Below are 17,117 nucleotides of genomic sequence, written 5' to 3'. Positions count from 1 at the left end.
TATAATATATTATATGATATATAATAATATGACATATAGTATTATATAACAGATAATAATATAATACAATATATAATGTATTATGATATATAATATAATATAATATATTGTATATTATGATATATTATATATAATATATTATGTGTAAGATAATATTATATATTATGATATATTATATAAAAGATGATATATTATATATTATGATATGTTATATATAATATAAATTTTGATATATCATATATTAAGATATATTATGATATAACATATATTATGATATGTTATATACAATAAAATATAATTTTATATAATATGATATATAATATATAATATATGATATATGAAATAATATATAATATATGATATTTGATTTCATATATATAATATATTACATATAATGTATGTATCATATGTAATCTATTTTACATTATATGTAATCTATATATTATATTTACTATCGATTATATATAATGTATATGTTATATTTCATATATATTATATATTATATATTTTATATATAAGATGACATAATATATATGATATGACATATAATATATTATGTATATTATATATTACATATATACTATATATTATGTATTGTATATACTATATTATATATAATGTATATTATATATTATATATAATAAGTAATGTATATTTTATGTATTAAATGAATATATATTACATGTATTTATTACTTATATGATATATATGTTATATGTATGAAACATATGTAATATTTGTTATATATATTAAATATATGTTATATGTATATAATTTTGTTTAAACAGAGTCTTTTTCTGTTGCACAGGCTGGAATGCAATGGCACCATCTTGGCTCACTGCAACCTCTGCCTCACGGGTTCAAGCGATTGTACTGCCTCAGCCTCCCAGGTAGCTGGGACTACACCACACTGGGAGTACACCAGCTGCCACCATGCCTGGCTAATTTTTTATATTTTTAGTACAGACAGGGTTTCACTATATTGGCCAGGATGGTCTTGATCTCCTCAACTTGTGATCCTCTTGCCTTTCCTCCCAAAGTGGTGGGATTACAGGCCTGAGCCACGATATATATTTTGTAAAGGAAGAAACATTTCAAAGGTACTCTGCTTGGTACAATAATGATATATATAAATTGAGGAATAAAACAGAACCATGAAACATATTTATAACTGTATATGGAAAATACAGAGAATAATTTTTTTAATAACATATTTTGAAAACATTAACTAGGAATTTGAAAAGATGGCATTTGACAGGCCAGTATGAACATACCTTGAATGCAGCAAGACAGGTTCCCCATAAGAAAAATCAAAATCAGCGAAACTGAAACCACAAAGGTTCAATCTGCTGTGACCTTTCAAAAACTCAGCACAGACAGTGGCAGTTAGGACCAACGGTAGGAGATCCCTAATCCCATCACCATGGCGATAGGGCATAAACATTCCAGGGTGAAGGCACAGTCCACATTGGGAGGTCCAACTGCTGCCATGCAGACAGGTGTGCTTTTCCATGGAAAGGAAGGTCACTGAAGGCTCAGTGTTTTGTTTCAAACCTGAATCCCAAACCCACAGATTATTATGCTGTGCTTCCTAAAATGAGTTATGAGATGGGACATACAGCACCCAGAAATATATACATATATTTATAGAATTATATCTAATATATGTAATAGAAATAATTTCCCTTTACATCCTGAATCCTTATGTTATATATATTATAACAATATATAATGATATATATTTATTATATATATAATTATACATATAATTATATAATTATGTATATAATTATACATATAATTATATATGTATATAATTATTTTATATATAATGTAATGACATATTGTGTTATGATATTATATATAATATAATATAATATATAATATATAATATATAATATATCTATTATATCTAATATATATGATATAAAATATATTATATATAATATATCATAATATAATATATATTATAATACAATATATAATATATCATAATATAATATATATAATACAATATATAGTATATCTTATATTATATACATAATATAATCTATATTATATAATATATAACATAATATATCATATACTATTATATAATATATAATGATATAATAAAATATATAATGCATTATGATATGTAATATATTATATAGTATGATATATTGTATATAATATATTATAATATATATCTGATAATATATATTATATATTATATATAAGATAATATATATTATGATATATTATACATAATATGTATTATGATATATCATATCTTAGGATATATTATGATATATCATATATTACGATATGTTATATAGAATATAATATAATTGTATATAATATATAGTATAGACTATATGCTATATGAAATAATATATAATATATGATATTTGATTTCATATATATAATATATTATATGTATAATGTATATATTACACATATATATTATATATTATATATAATGTATATATTATGAGTAATATATATTATATTTTATATATTTTATATATACTATGACATAATATATATGAGATGACATATAATATATTATGTATATTATATATTACATATATACTACATATTATGTATTGTATATACTATATTACATATTTTATATATTATATAAATATGTATTACATGTATTTATTACGGATATGATATATATATGTTATATGCATGAAATATATGTAATATTTGTTATATATATTAAATATATGTAACATATGTTATATGTATATAATTTTTTTTAAACAGAGTCTTTTTCTGTTGCACAGGCTGGAATGCAATGGCGCCATCTTGGCTCACTGCAACCTCTGCCACACGGGTTCAAGCGATTGTCCTGCCTCAGCCTGTGAGGTAGCTGGGACTACACCACACTGGGAGTACACCAGCTGCCACCATGCCTGGCTAATTTTTTATATTTTTAGTAGAGACAGGGTTTCACTATATTGGCCAGGATGGTCTTGATCTCCTCACCTTGTGATCCTCTTGCCTTGGCCTCCCAAAGTGCTGGGATTACAGTCCTGAGCCACGATATATATTTTGTAAAGGAAGAAACATTTCAAAGGTACTCTGCTTGGTACAATAATGAAATATATAAATTGAGGAATAAAACAGAACCATGAAACATATTTATAACTGTATATGGAAAATACAGAGAATAATTTTTTTAATAACATATTTTGAAAACATTAACTAGGAATTTGAAAAGATGGCATTTGACAGGCCAGTATGAACATACCTTGAATGCAGCAAGACAGGTTCCCCATAAGAAAAATCAAAATCAGCGAAACTGAAACCACAAAGGTTCAATCTGCTGTGACCTTTCAAAAACTCAGCACAGACAGTGGCAGTTAGGACCAACGGTAGGAGAACCCTAATCCCATCACCATGGCGATAGGGCATAAACATTCCAGGGTGAAGGCACAGTCCACATTGGGAGGTCCAACTGCTGCCATGCAGACAGGTGTGCTTTTCCATCTACGGGAAGGTCATTGAAGGCTCAGTGTTTTGTTTCAGAAACTGATTCCCAAGCCCACACATTATTATACTGTGCTTCTTAAAATAAGTTATGAGATGGGAAATACGGCACCCCCAAATATATATACATATAATTATATACAATATAATATATATGATAGATATAATTTCCTTCTACATCGTGCATCTTTATGTTACTTATATAACATTATATAAAATATAATTATATATAATACAATTGCTATTATAATAATATAAAATATAAATTACTATATTATATATTGTGTATAATATATAATGTGTGTTATATATTATACAGTACAATAATATGTAATATATATTATATATAATATAATACATAACATATATCACATATAATATATAATATTACATTTGATATATAATATATATTATATAATATATCACATTATAAGTTATACAATATAGTATATTTAACCTATATTATATAATATCTAATGTTATATAATTTATAATGATAATATAATATAATATATAATATATTATGATATTTCATATAGAATATAATACAATATAATATATTATATATTATTAAATATTATATATAAGATAATACAATATAATATATTATATATTATGATATATAACATATAATAAAATATAATGTAATTATGTAAAATACAATATATTCTATATTATATATCATATATCATATATCATAAATATTATATATCATATATCATAGATATTATATATAATATATCATATATTATATACAATATATGATATATTACATATTATATGTCATACATTATGTAATATGTTAGATATGATATATTATATATCATACATTATGTATTACATGATATATATTATGTAATATGATATATATTGTATGATATATAATATTAAAGATTATATATAATATATCATATATTATATTATATATATCATATGATATATAATATATTATATATGTCACATAATATAATACATATATGTCATATTATATATGATATATAATATATATAATTCTATATATTTATAATTATATATACTTTATATATCATATATATAATTATATATAATATATAATTATATATATTTATAATTATGCATACTTTACATACAATATACATAATTATATATATTATATATAATTATATGTATAATTATATATATAATTATAATATATATAATTTTATATATAATATATAATACATAATATTATATATTATATGTAATATATATTATTAGACATATAATGTATATGATATGACATATAATATATATTATGTATCCTATATATTACTTATATATTATATATTATACATGATATATATAATATATATTATATACATATAATTTTTTTGAGACAGAGACTTTTTCTGTTGCACAGGCCAGATTGCAATGGCGCCATCTTGGCTCACTGCAATCTCTGCCTCATTGGTTCAAGCGATTTTTCTGCCTCAGCCTCCCCGGAAGCTGGGAGTACACCACACTCCGACTACTCCAGCTGCCACCATGCCTGGCTAATTTTTTGTATTTTTAGTAGAGACAGGGTTTGACTATATTGGCCAGGATGGTGTTGATCTCCTCACCTTGTGATCCTCTGTCTTGGCCTCCCAAAGTGCTGCGATTACAGGCCTGAGCCAAGATACATATTTTTTAAAGGAAGAAAAATTTCTAAGGTACTCTGCTTGTTACAATAATCAAATATGTAAATTGGGGAATAAAACATAACCATGAAACATATATATAACTGCATATGGAAAACAGAGAGGATAATTTTTTATGTAACATATTCTGAAAGCATTAACTAGTAATTTGAAAAGATGGCATTTGACAGGCCAGTAAACATACCTTGAATGCAGCAAGATAGGTTCCCCATAAGAAAAATCAAAATGAGGGAAAATGAAACCACAAAGGTTCAATCTGCTCTGACGTTTGAAAAACTCAGCACAGACAGTGGCACTTAGGACCAACGGCAGGAGATCCCTTATCCCATCACCATGGCGACACGGCATAAACATTCCAGGGTGAAGACACAATCCACATTGGGAGGTCCAACTTCTGCCGTGCAGACAGCTGTGCTTTTACATGTACAGGAAGGTCATTGAAGGCTCAGTGGTTTGTTTCAAAAACTAAATCCCAAGCCCACCCATTATTATGCTGTGCTTCTTAAAATAAGTTTTGAGATGGGAAATAGGGCACCCAAAAAATATATATGTAATTATATATAATATATATGTAATTATATATAATATATATAATTATATGTATTACAATATATATAATTATATATAATATATACATAATAATATACATTATAATATATAATTATATATATAATAATACATATAATATATAATTTCCTTTTACATCCTGCATCCTTATATTATATACAATATATTATATAGTATAATAATGCATAATAATATGTAATTATATATAGTATATAATATATATAATTACATAATTATATACATAATATATAATATATATAATTATATAATTATATACATAATATATAATATATATAATTATATAATTATATACATAATATATATATTATATAATTATATACATAATTAAATACTTAATTATACATAATTATATACATAATTATATGTAATTATATAATTATGTATATAGTTATATGTTTTATAATAATAAATAATATATGTTATATATTATGTATAATATAATATACTCTATAATATATAACATATATAATACATAATATATATTATATATAACATACCATAATATAAGATGTATTATAACATAATATATATAATATATATTACATTGCATATATAATAAAATATATAATCTTATATAATACATAATAATATAATATAATATATAATATATTATGATATGTGTAATATCATATTATAAAATATATATTATTATTTATTATATATAATATAATATAATATATTATATTGTACATTATGATATATTATATATAATATAATATTATATTATCTGTAATATACTATATAATATATGATATATTATATATAGTATATAACATATATATTATATACTATATGATATATAGTATATAACATATGTATTATATAATATATGATATATAGTATATAACATACATATTATATAGTATATATTATATAATATGTATAATATATGATATATGATATAATATATATAATATATGATATATTATATATTATATAACATACATCATATATTATATATTATACAATATGATATATGATATATAATATACAATACATTATATATGTCACATAATGTAATATAGAACATATTATATATAATATATATGATATATATTACATATAATATATATAATATATAATATATGATATATATTATATATAACATATATGATATATTATATATCACATATATGATATGTATGATATATAATATACAATATAATATATATGATACATAATAGATATTAAATATATGTTATATATTATATATTATATGTATTATATATAATACATATTTTTAATTATATATAATATATTATATGTAGTATATATCATTTATTATATATTATATCTATAATATATAATATGTATTATATAATATATAATATAGATTATATAATATAAATTACATATCAGATATATATTATATGTAAAATATATTATATATTATACATATAATATATATAATGTGACCTATAATATATATGACATATAATATATATTATATATATTACATATATAATATATATTATATATATTATATATAGATAATTTTTTTATACAGAGACTTTTTCTCTTGCACAGGCTCTAGTGCAATGGCGCCATCTTTCCTCTCTGCAACCTCTGCCTCTCGGGTTCAAGCGATTGTCTTGTCTCAACCTCCCAGGTAGCTGGACTACACCACACTGGGACTGCACCAGCTGCCACCATGAGTGGGTAATTTTTTGTATTTTTAGTAGAGACAGGGTTTCACTGTATTTGCCAGGGTGGTCTTGATCTCATCACCTTGTGATCCTCTTGCCTTGGCCTCCCAAAGTGCTGGGATTACAGGCCTGAGCCAAGATACGTATTTGTTACAGGAAGAAAAATTTCAAATGTACTCTGCTTGATACAATAATCAATTATATAAATTGAGGAATAAAACGTAACCATGAAACATACTTATAACTTCATATGGAAAATATAGAGGATAATTTTTTAAATAACATATTTCAAAAGCATTAACTAGTAATTTGAAAAGATCGCATTTGACAGGCCAGTATGAACATACCTTGAATGCAGCAAGACAGGTTCCCCATAAGAAAAATCAAAATGAGGGAAAATAAAACCACAAAGGTTAAATCTGCTCTGACCTTTGAAAAACTCAGCACAGACAGTGGCACTTAGGACCAAGGGAAGGAGATCCCTAATCCCATCACCATGGCGATAGGGCATAAACATTCCACGATGAAGGCACAATCCACACTGTGAGGTCCAACTGCTGCCATGCAGACAGGTGTGCTTTTACATGTACAGGAAGTTCATTGATCAGTGTTTTGTTTCAAAAACTGAATCCGAAGTCCACACATTATTGTGCTGTGTTTCTGAAAATAAGTTATGAGATGGGAAATAGGGCACCCCCAAATATATATATATATATATATTTATAATTATATATAATGTAAAATATATAATATATATAACACATATATAATTTCCTTTTGCATCCTGCATCCTTGTATTATGTATAACATATATATAACATATATAATATATTATTATTTCTATAATATAATATATATAATTATATATATAATTATATCTGTAATGTAATAATATATAATATATAATGTGTATAATATGATATAGTACATAATATATAATATATATTATAATATAATATATTATATTGTATACTATATTATATAATATATCATATAATATATATTAGAATATATCATAATATATATTATATATAATATTGTATATAATATATATAATATTATATAATACGATATATAATATATATTATATGATATATAATAATAATATAATATACAGTATATTATGATATATATATTATATAATATTTATCATATATATCATATCTTATATATAATATAACATATATTATATTTAATACATATCATATATTATATTAAATATATATCATATATTATATATAGTATATATCATATATTATATATAATATATATCATATAATAAATAATATATATCATTCATTATACTATGTATTATATATAATATGGTATATATTATATATAGTGTATATAATATTATATATTATGTATAGTGTATATAATATTGTATATATTATATATAGTGTATATAATATGGTATATATTATACATAATATTATGTATAATATATGGTCTGTATTATATGTATTATATGGTATATAGTATATGTAATATATGGTATATATTATGTATTATGTTATATATTATATGATTTATATATTATATATAATATTATATAATGTATATTATATAAATTATTATGTAATTTATATTATACAATATGTTATATAATGTATAAATTGTATAATATATTATATATATCATATATAATATATGATATATAATATATAGTATGTATTATATATCATATATTATATATGATATATAGTTATATATCATATATAATAGATAATATATTACACATTATATATTATATATTATATATAACATATAATACATAATATATATTATATATGTCATATAATATAATGTATATTATATGTCTTATCATATATTATATATTGTGTACATAATATATTTTGTATAAGATATATATTATGTATCATATATTGTATATTATATAGTGTATGTATATTATGTATATAATACATTATATATAATATACCATATATAATATGACATATAATATATATTATGTATATTATTTAATATATAGTATATAATATGACATATAATATATATTATGTATATGATATATTAGATATTATATATTATATATGTCATATGTATATAATTTTTTAGACAGAGTCTTTTTCTGTTGCACAGGCTGGGGTGCCATGGCACCACCTTGGCTCACTGCAACCTCTGCTTCACGGGTTCAAGCTATTGTCCTGCCTCAGCCTCCCAGGTAGCTGGGACTACACCACCCTGTGAGTACACCAGCTGCCACCATGGCTGGCTAATTTTTCGTATTTTTAGAGGAGACAGGGTTTCACTATATTGGCCAGGATGGTCTTGATCTCCTCACCTTGTGATCCTCTTGCCTTGGCCTCCCAAAGTGTTTGGATTACAGGCCTGAGCCAAGATACATATTTTTTAAAGGAAGAAATATTTCAAAGGTACTCTGCTTGGTATAATAATCAAATATGTAAATTGAGGTATAAAACATAACCATGAAACTTATTTATAACTGTATATGGAAAATACGGAGGATAATTTTTTAAATTTCATATTTTGAAAGCATTAGCTAGTAATTTGAAAAGATCGCATTTTACAGGCCAGTATGAACATACCTTGAATGCAGCAAGACATGTTCCCCATAAGAAAAATCAAAATCAGGGAATATGAAACCACAAAGGTTCAATCTGCTGTGACCTTTGAAAAACTCAGCACAGACAGTGGCACTTAGGACCAACGGCAGGAGATCCCTAATCCCATCACCATGGCGATAGGGCATAAACATTCCAGGGTGAAGACACAATCCACATTGGGAGGTCCACCTGCTGCCATGCAGAAACGTGTGCTTTTCCATATACAGGAATGTCATTGAAGGCTCAGTGTTTTGTTTCAAAAACTGAATCCCAACCTCACACATTATTATGCTGTGCTTCTTACAGTAAGTTATGAGGTGGGAAATAAGGCACCCCCAAATATAAGCAATAGTGAGAGTTTCAAATTGAAGAGAGGCACAACTGATACGTTGAGAATAAACAGAGATTCCATTCTGTTTTTTCTTTGTCAACTTTTATGTTAGATTCAGGGTGTACATGTGCAGGTTTATTTCCTGGGTATATTGTGTGGTGCTGAGGTTTGGGGTGTGAATGATCCCAACACCCTGGTACTGAACATGGTACTCAGCAGTTTTTCAACCTTTTCCTTCCTCCCTCCCCATCTTAGCAGTACCTAGTGTCTATTGTCACCATCTTCATGTCCGTGGCTACTCAGAATTTAGCTCCTACTTATAGGAACGTGAAGCGTTTGTTTTCTTTTACTGCATTAGTTCACTTCGTGGATTCCAGCTCTAGACATTTTCCCTCAAAGAACATAATTTCATTCTTTTTTGTGGTTGCATAGTATTCCATGGTCTATATGTACCACATTTTTATCCAGTCCACTGTTGATGGGCACCTAGGTTGATCCCATGTCTTTGCTAATGTGAATAGTGTTGCAATAAACATATAAGTGCATACGTCTTTTTGGTAGAATGATTTGTTTTCTTTTGGATACATATTCAGTAATGAGACTGCTGGGTTGAATGTTAGTTCTGTTTTATGTTCTTTGAGAAATCTCCAAATTGCTTTCCACAGTGGCTGAACTAACCTACATTCCCACCAAAGGTGTATAAGCATTCCCTTTTCTCCTTATCCTTTCCAGTATCTGCTATTTTTTTTTGACTTTTTAAAAATAGCCATTCTGACTGGTGACAGATAATATCTCATTGTGGTTTTGATTTGCATTTCTCTCGTGATTAGTGATGATGAGCATTTTTTTCATGTGTGTTGGCTGCATGTGTGTCTCCTTCTGAGAAGTGTCTATGTCTTTTGCCCCTTTTTAAATGGTGTTGTGTTTTGCTTGTTGAATTATGTTCCTTATAGATTCTAAATATTAGACCTTTGTTGGATGCATAGTTTGTGAATAATTTCCCCCATTCTGTAGGTTGTTTACTCTGCTGATGGTTTCCTTTGCTGCGTGGCAGCTCTTTAGTTTAATTAGGTCCCATTTGTCAACTTTTGCTTTTGTTGCAATTTCTTTTGAAGACTTAGTCATGAATTATTTCCCATAGCCCATATCCAGAATGGTACTTTTGAAGTTTTTCTTCTAGGATTATTGTAGTTTGAGGTCTTAAATTTAAATCTTTAATCAAACCTGAGTTAATTTCTGTATATGGTGGAAAGGTGACCAGTTTTTTGTTTTTTGTTTTTCTTTTTGTTTGTTTGTTTTTTGAGAGGTAGTCTTCCTCTGTCACCAGGCTGTAGCAGAGTGGCACCATCTCAGCTCACAGCAACCTCCACCTGCCGGGTTCAAGTGATTCTCCTGCCTCAGCTTCCTGAGTCGCTGGGATTACAGGCACGTGCCACCACACCCAGCTAATTTTTGTATTTTTCGTAGAGACAGGGTTTCACCATGTTGGCTGGGCTGGATTCGATCTTCTGACCTTGTGATCCTCCCACCTTGGCCTCCCAAAGTGCTGGGATCACAGTCGTGAGCCACTGTGCCTGGCCAATAAGGTGCATTATTAACATCAATAAAGCTCAGGAAACAGCTTTCACCATATTTTTGTTTAATTTACAGTTTTTCCCAGAGTCTTTGGAATAGATTCCTCCCTCCATGAGCCAGAGAACTTACAATGTTCACTGCAGTGTCTTTAAATGTAGCAGTAGCAGCTGTGGGTTGAGAACACAAGTCTTCCATTTTTCCTTTTAGAGCCAGCCATTCACGGTGCTCTGTGTTCTTATTTGGCATTGGGTAGGGGCATCTGGGTGCTGGGCATAGCACCAGTGCCCCATGGAGGAGGGAGGCAGGAAGCCCCTTTCTTCCTTCTCTAAAACCTTTTCTCTTTATGTAGATCCAAGTTTTTAGCCTATATCCTTTTCTTCTCTCTGGATAACTTCTTTTAACATTTTGACAGATCTACTGACAGCAAAATTGTGTTTCTCTGAGAAAGTCTTTATTTTTCTTCATTTTGGAAAGATAATTTGGCAGGATACAGAATTTTAGGTTGGTGGAATTTTCTTGCTTGCTTGCATGGGTTCTGAAGAAAAGTTTGATGCAATTTTTATTCTTATCCTAACATGTGTTAGGCCCTGCTAAAGCCCAAGGTGGTTAGACTCTTGTGAAATAGTTTTTCTGGGGCAGGCTTTTGCTAAGGAGAATGGAACACCCAGGGCGTATTTCAAAGTAGTTACTTTTCCCCTTCCCTGTGGGAAGCAGGAGGGAGTTTTTCTCTGATGTGCATAAGAGCATCTGGCAGAGCTCTTGGAGGTTCATGAAAGTGTAGGGCCCCCTAAGACCGGGCTCCCTTAATTCTTAATTCTCAAGTTCATGTACACGTGGCCTCCAGCGATTTGTTGTTTACATGTAAGTCTTCCCACCGTGGTTCTGGCTCCAGTGGCCAGCCTCCGATCCTGTTAGGCTGGGACTCACTGCCTCTCCAATTTGGGGGATAATGGTTTGGCGTGTTAACCTCAAGTCTCTGATGGATCTAAGAAAACTTGTTAATTTTCAGTTTGTTCAAGGTGTTTTTTGTTGTTGTTGTGAGGACAGGAGTGACAGCTTCCAAGCTGGAAAACAGAAGTCACATTTGGGTTTTGTTTCAAGATATTTTTCCAATGACAGAGAATGATGCCACACACATTTCCATAGATGTCTTTTGATGCAGACGTGCATGCGTTTCTGTTATCCTAACAGTGAAATACCTGAGTCCTGAATGTGCTCCTTTCTAGAACCTTTCTTCAATGCCAAACACAGTATCCCCTCCAGCAGTGATGAGAGTTCTTGTTGCTCCAGATTCTCTCCAAGACTTGGTGTTCTGTCTTTTACATTTTAGCCGTTTTGGAGGATACGTTATCCTGTTGTGATGTTAATTTGCATTTACATGAATATTAAGAAAGCAGAACACATTCAAGTATTTGCTTTTATAAATTACATGTTTAAGTGTTTTACCCATTGTTCTTTCTCTTAGTGATTTTTAAGAGCTCTTTACATATTGCTGATGTGAGCCCTCTGTGAGTTCTATGTGTTCATAGATCTGTTCCCACTCTGCAACTTGCCTTGTCACTTTCTTAGTCTCTTAATAAACAGAAATTCTTAATTTGAATACAGTCTAATTTATCAATTTATTCCCTTAAAACTATGGTTCTTTGTGAACTGTTTAAGAAATCTGTCCCCATTCATGGTCATAAAAATTGGCTGGGCATGGTGGCTCATACCTGTAATCCCAGCACTTTGGGAGGTCAAGGTGGGCAGATCACCTGAGATCAGGAGTTCGAGACCAGCTGGCCAACATGGTGAAACCCTGACTCTACTAAAAATACAAACATTAGCCAGGTGTGGTGGCAGGTGCCTGTAATCCCAGCTACTTGGGAGGCTGAGGCAGGAGAATCACTTGAGCCCAGGAGGTCAAGGCCGCAATGAGCAGTCATTGTACCACTGCACTCCAGCCTGGGTGACAGAGCAGGATGCTCTTTCAAAAATAAACATAAAAGTAAATCTAATGAGCTCTAGGATTTCTAATTTGAAGATAGAAGCGATAAACAAAATAAGAAACCAAAATACATTCTGTTTTGATTAAAGCAGAGGTCAGCCATAACTCTGAACCTAAAAAAGAGGTCACCTGAAGCAGCTGTGAGTAAGCAGGGTAAGATAGGAAGCAGAGAACCGATGCTCATTGCCAGATCTTAGGAAAAAAATAATAAATTAGGATGACATACTTTTGCAAAATTAAAGAAATCCCCTGAGGTGCTAATACAAAATTTCATTTGTGATAGGACTAATAAAGAAATTCAGCTAGTAGTGGGATCTGTCGTGGACTGAGTTTGATTCCAAGAACAGAAGAGGCAGGACCAGTGAGAAATACCCCAGACATATTTGCAAAAGCAGCCCTCCCACGTTAGGAAGAAGGGATACTTTTGCACAGTGAACAGCACTACAACTGCTCATCTCTTTCATGTACTATCACACATGGAATGACTGAGATAATCCTGTGTTCCACACATAGTCCTCCCTGCCCCTATTGAATAGAGAAGTCCAATTTCACCTTGGCTATCTCTAGATCAATTACCTGTTAATAGGTCTACTGTTTTCTTTACCTTTAGTTTCAAGAAGAACTAAATATCCCCAAATGGTATTTCAGCTTCCACTTAATGAAACCTGACATCTAAAGCCAGACCCTGGCCTCAGCACAAGCTCCAGTGCAGACCCCAGAGCCCGCTCTGCCTGGTCCTGCTCTTCCAGGGCCCTTCCCTGGTGGCCACGTGGTCAGGCTGCACCCAGTCATTTTGGCCTCCACTGTGGACAGCTACGAAAGACACAATGAGTGTGCTGCCTGAGTTATCGGGACCCTGTTGGGAACTGTCGACACTCAGTGGAGGTCACCAATTGCTTTTCAGTGCCGCACAATGAGTCAGATGAAGTGGCTGTTGACATGGAATTTGCTAAGAACATGTATGAACTGCATAAAAAATTTCTCCAAATGAGCTCATCTTGGGCTGGTATGCTACAAGCCATGACATCACAGAACACTCTGTGCTGATCCATGAGTACTACAGCTGAGAGGCCCCCAACCCCATCCACCTCACTGTGGACACAAGTCTCCAGAATGGCCGCATGAGCATCAAAGCCTATGTCAGCACTTCAATGGGTGTCCCTGGGAGGACCGCGGGAGTGATGTTCACACCTCTGACAGTGAAATACGCATACTATGACACTGAATGCATCAGAGTTGACCTGATCATGAAGACCTGCTTTAGCCCCAACAGAGTGATTGGACTCTCAAGTGACTTGCAGCAAGTAGGAGGGGCATCAGCTCGCATCCAGGATGCCCTGAGCACAGTGTTGCAATATGCAGAGGATGTACTATCTGGAAAGGTGTCAGCTGACAATACCATCAGGAAGGTGGGCCACTTCCTGATGAGCCTGGTTAACCAAGTACCGAAAATAGTTCCCGATGACTTCGAGACCATGCTCCACAGCAACATCAATGACCTGTTGATGGTGACCTACCTGGCCAACCTCACACAGCCACAGATTGCCCTCAATGAAAAACTTGTAAACCTGTGAAGGGACCCCAAGCGGTATGCTTGCTGGTCTAGGTCTTAACCCCAGGACTCAGAAGTGAAGGACAAATGGGTTTTTTGTGGTCTTGAGTCACACTGAGACAGTCAACTGTGTGTGACTCTAATAAACATAGCCTACCTTTTGTAAATTAAAAAAAAAAAGTTAGTTTCCTCCCTGGGGAACTAATATCTCTAAATGAGGAGAACCCAAAGTTTCACAAAAGGGAAGAAAAAGTCTGCACGTGCAAATTAGGTATAATAGTGCAGGGAGCCCCCTCCCCTTGACTTTCAGATTCATGTGTTTTTGTTGTAAGAGAAATAACACTACACAGTGGTCACTGACTCTAAGTTTATACCACACACTGTAGGACAACATCCCAACCTCACTATGTGTTGTTTACCAGCTGGGAGCATTAACTGAGTTACATGATTCCATTCCATCATGTCAGGTTCTTCCAGGTGATGGGGATTATGTTGTAAATCCAATGAATTGCACAAACATGAGCCTAATACCATATATATTTTTTTGCAGTGAAATGAATTCCTTAGTCAAAAACAATGTTGTATGGGATATCATCATGGTGAATAACAAATTACTTAAGTTCACGCATGGTGGTACCAGCAGAACAATTGCAAATGTAAAGGGTGAGTTCGTACACAGAATAAGTGTCTATTTCGGTGAGGACAAAATCCCTGAGGGATGGGTTTCAATGTCGTCAATCTGCAAGTTGACCGGGTAGCCCCTGAGGGAAGGCTGTCATATTAGCCTTAGAGTTGTTCTACATTGGTCCAGATACGATTTGATTATGTAAAGTCATGAATACCTTCTATCCTTAGTATCATGTGCATTTGTCCATGAGCCCATTGAACAAGTATCAGCTGACTAACATCTATTATATAACATGTCATTGTATGCATATGATTACTCCTCTTCAGTGGATTCCCTCTAATGAGAATTTACTTGGGATACAAGTATTTTCATACTTCATGTCTATTTTAAGAAGTCATCCTCAGCTGGGCGTGGTGGCTCACACCTGTAATCCCAGCACTTTGGAAGGCCAAGGTGGGCAGATCACGAGGTCAGGAGATTGAGAACATCGTGGCTAATACAGTGAAATCCAGTCTCGACTAAAAATATAAAAAATTAGCTGGGCCTGGTGGTGGGCACCTGTAGTCCCAGCTACTCAGGAGGCTGAGGCAGGAGAATGGCATGAACCCAGAAGGCAGAGCTTGCGAGCTTGCAGTGAGCTGAGATCGCACCACTGCACTCCAGCCTGGGCGACAGAGTGAGACGCTGTCTCAAAAAAAAAAAAAAAAAAATCAAACTATTCAAAAGTAACGAGAAAAATATGTCAATGCCCCATGTGTCCACTGCACACCATCACAAATTTTAAACCATGCATGAGCTCACATTTTGAATAGAAGGATCTTGGGGACAGGGGACATTAAAAGCTCCAAATATGGTCCTGTGTGGCATAATGGTTTTTTGGTAAATGCTACACTGCATACAATGGTGGTTGCTTAAGATAACAGAGCTGAAAAATTCTTACCATCTAGTAACACTGTGGCCATGATGACATCATAGCACAACGCATTACTCATGTGTTTGCAGTGAGGCTGGTATAAGCAAACCCACTACATTTGTCAGTGGCATTAAAGGTTAGCACATCTAATTATGTACCATATGTCATACT

General features: G+C 30.6%; 1 pseudogene; it reads left to right on the top strand.

The window, feature by feature from the left end:
• Positions 1-14,495: 14,495 nt before the first annotated feature.
• Positions 14,496-15,463, top strand: LOC129529578 (eukaryotic translation initiation factor 3 subunit F-like; annotated as a pseudogene).
• Positions 15,464-17,117: the final 1,654 nt, after the last annotated feature.

The sequence above is a fragment of the Gorilla gorilla genome, chromosome 23, assembly GCF_029281585.2.
Source record: "Gorilla gorilla gorilla isolate KB3781 chromosome 23, NHGRI_mGorGor1-v2.1_pri, whole genome shotgun sequence".
NCBI classification, from domain to species: domain Eukaryota; kingdom Metazoa; phylum Chordata; class Mammalia; order Primates; family Hominidae; genus Gorilla; species Gorilla gorilla.
Note: the sequence above shows the minus strand (reverse complement) of the source record. Positions and strands in the feature narration are given on the sequence as shown.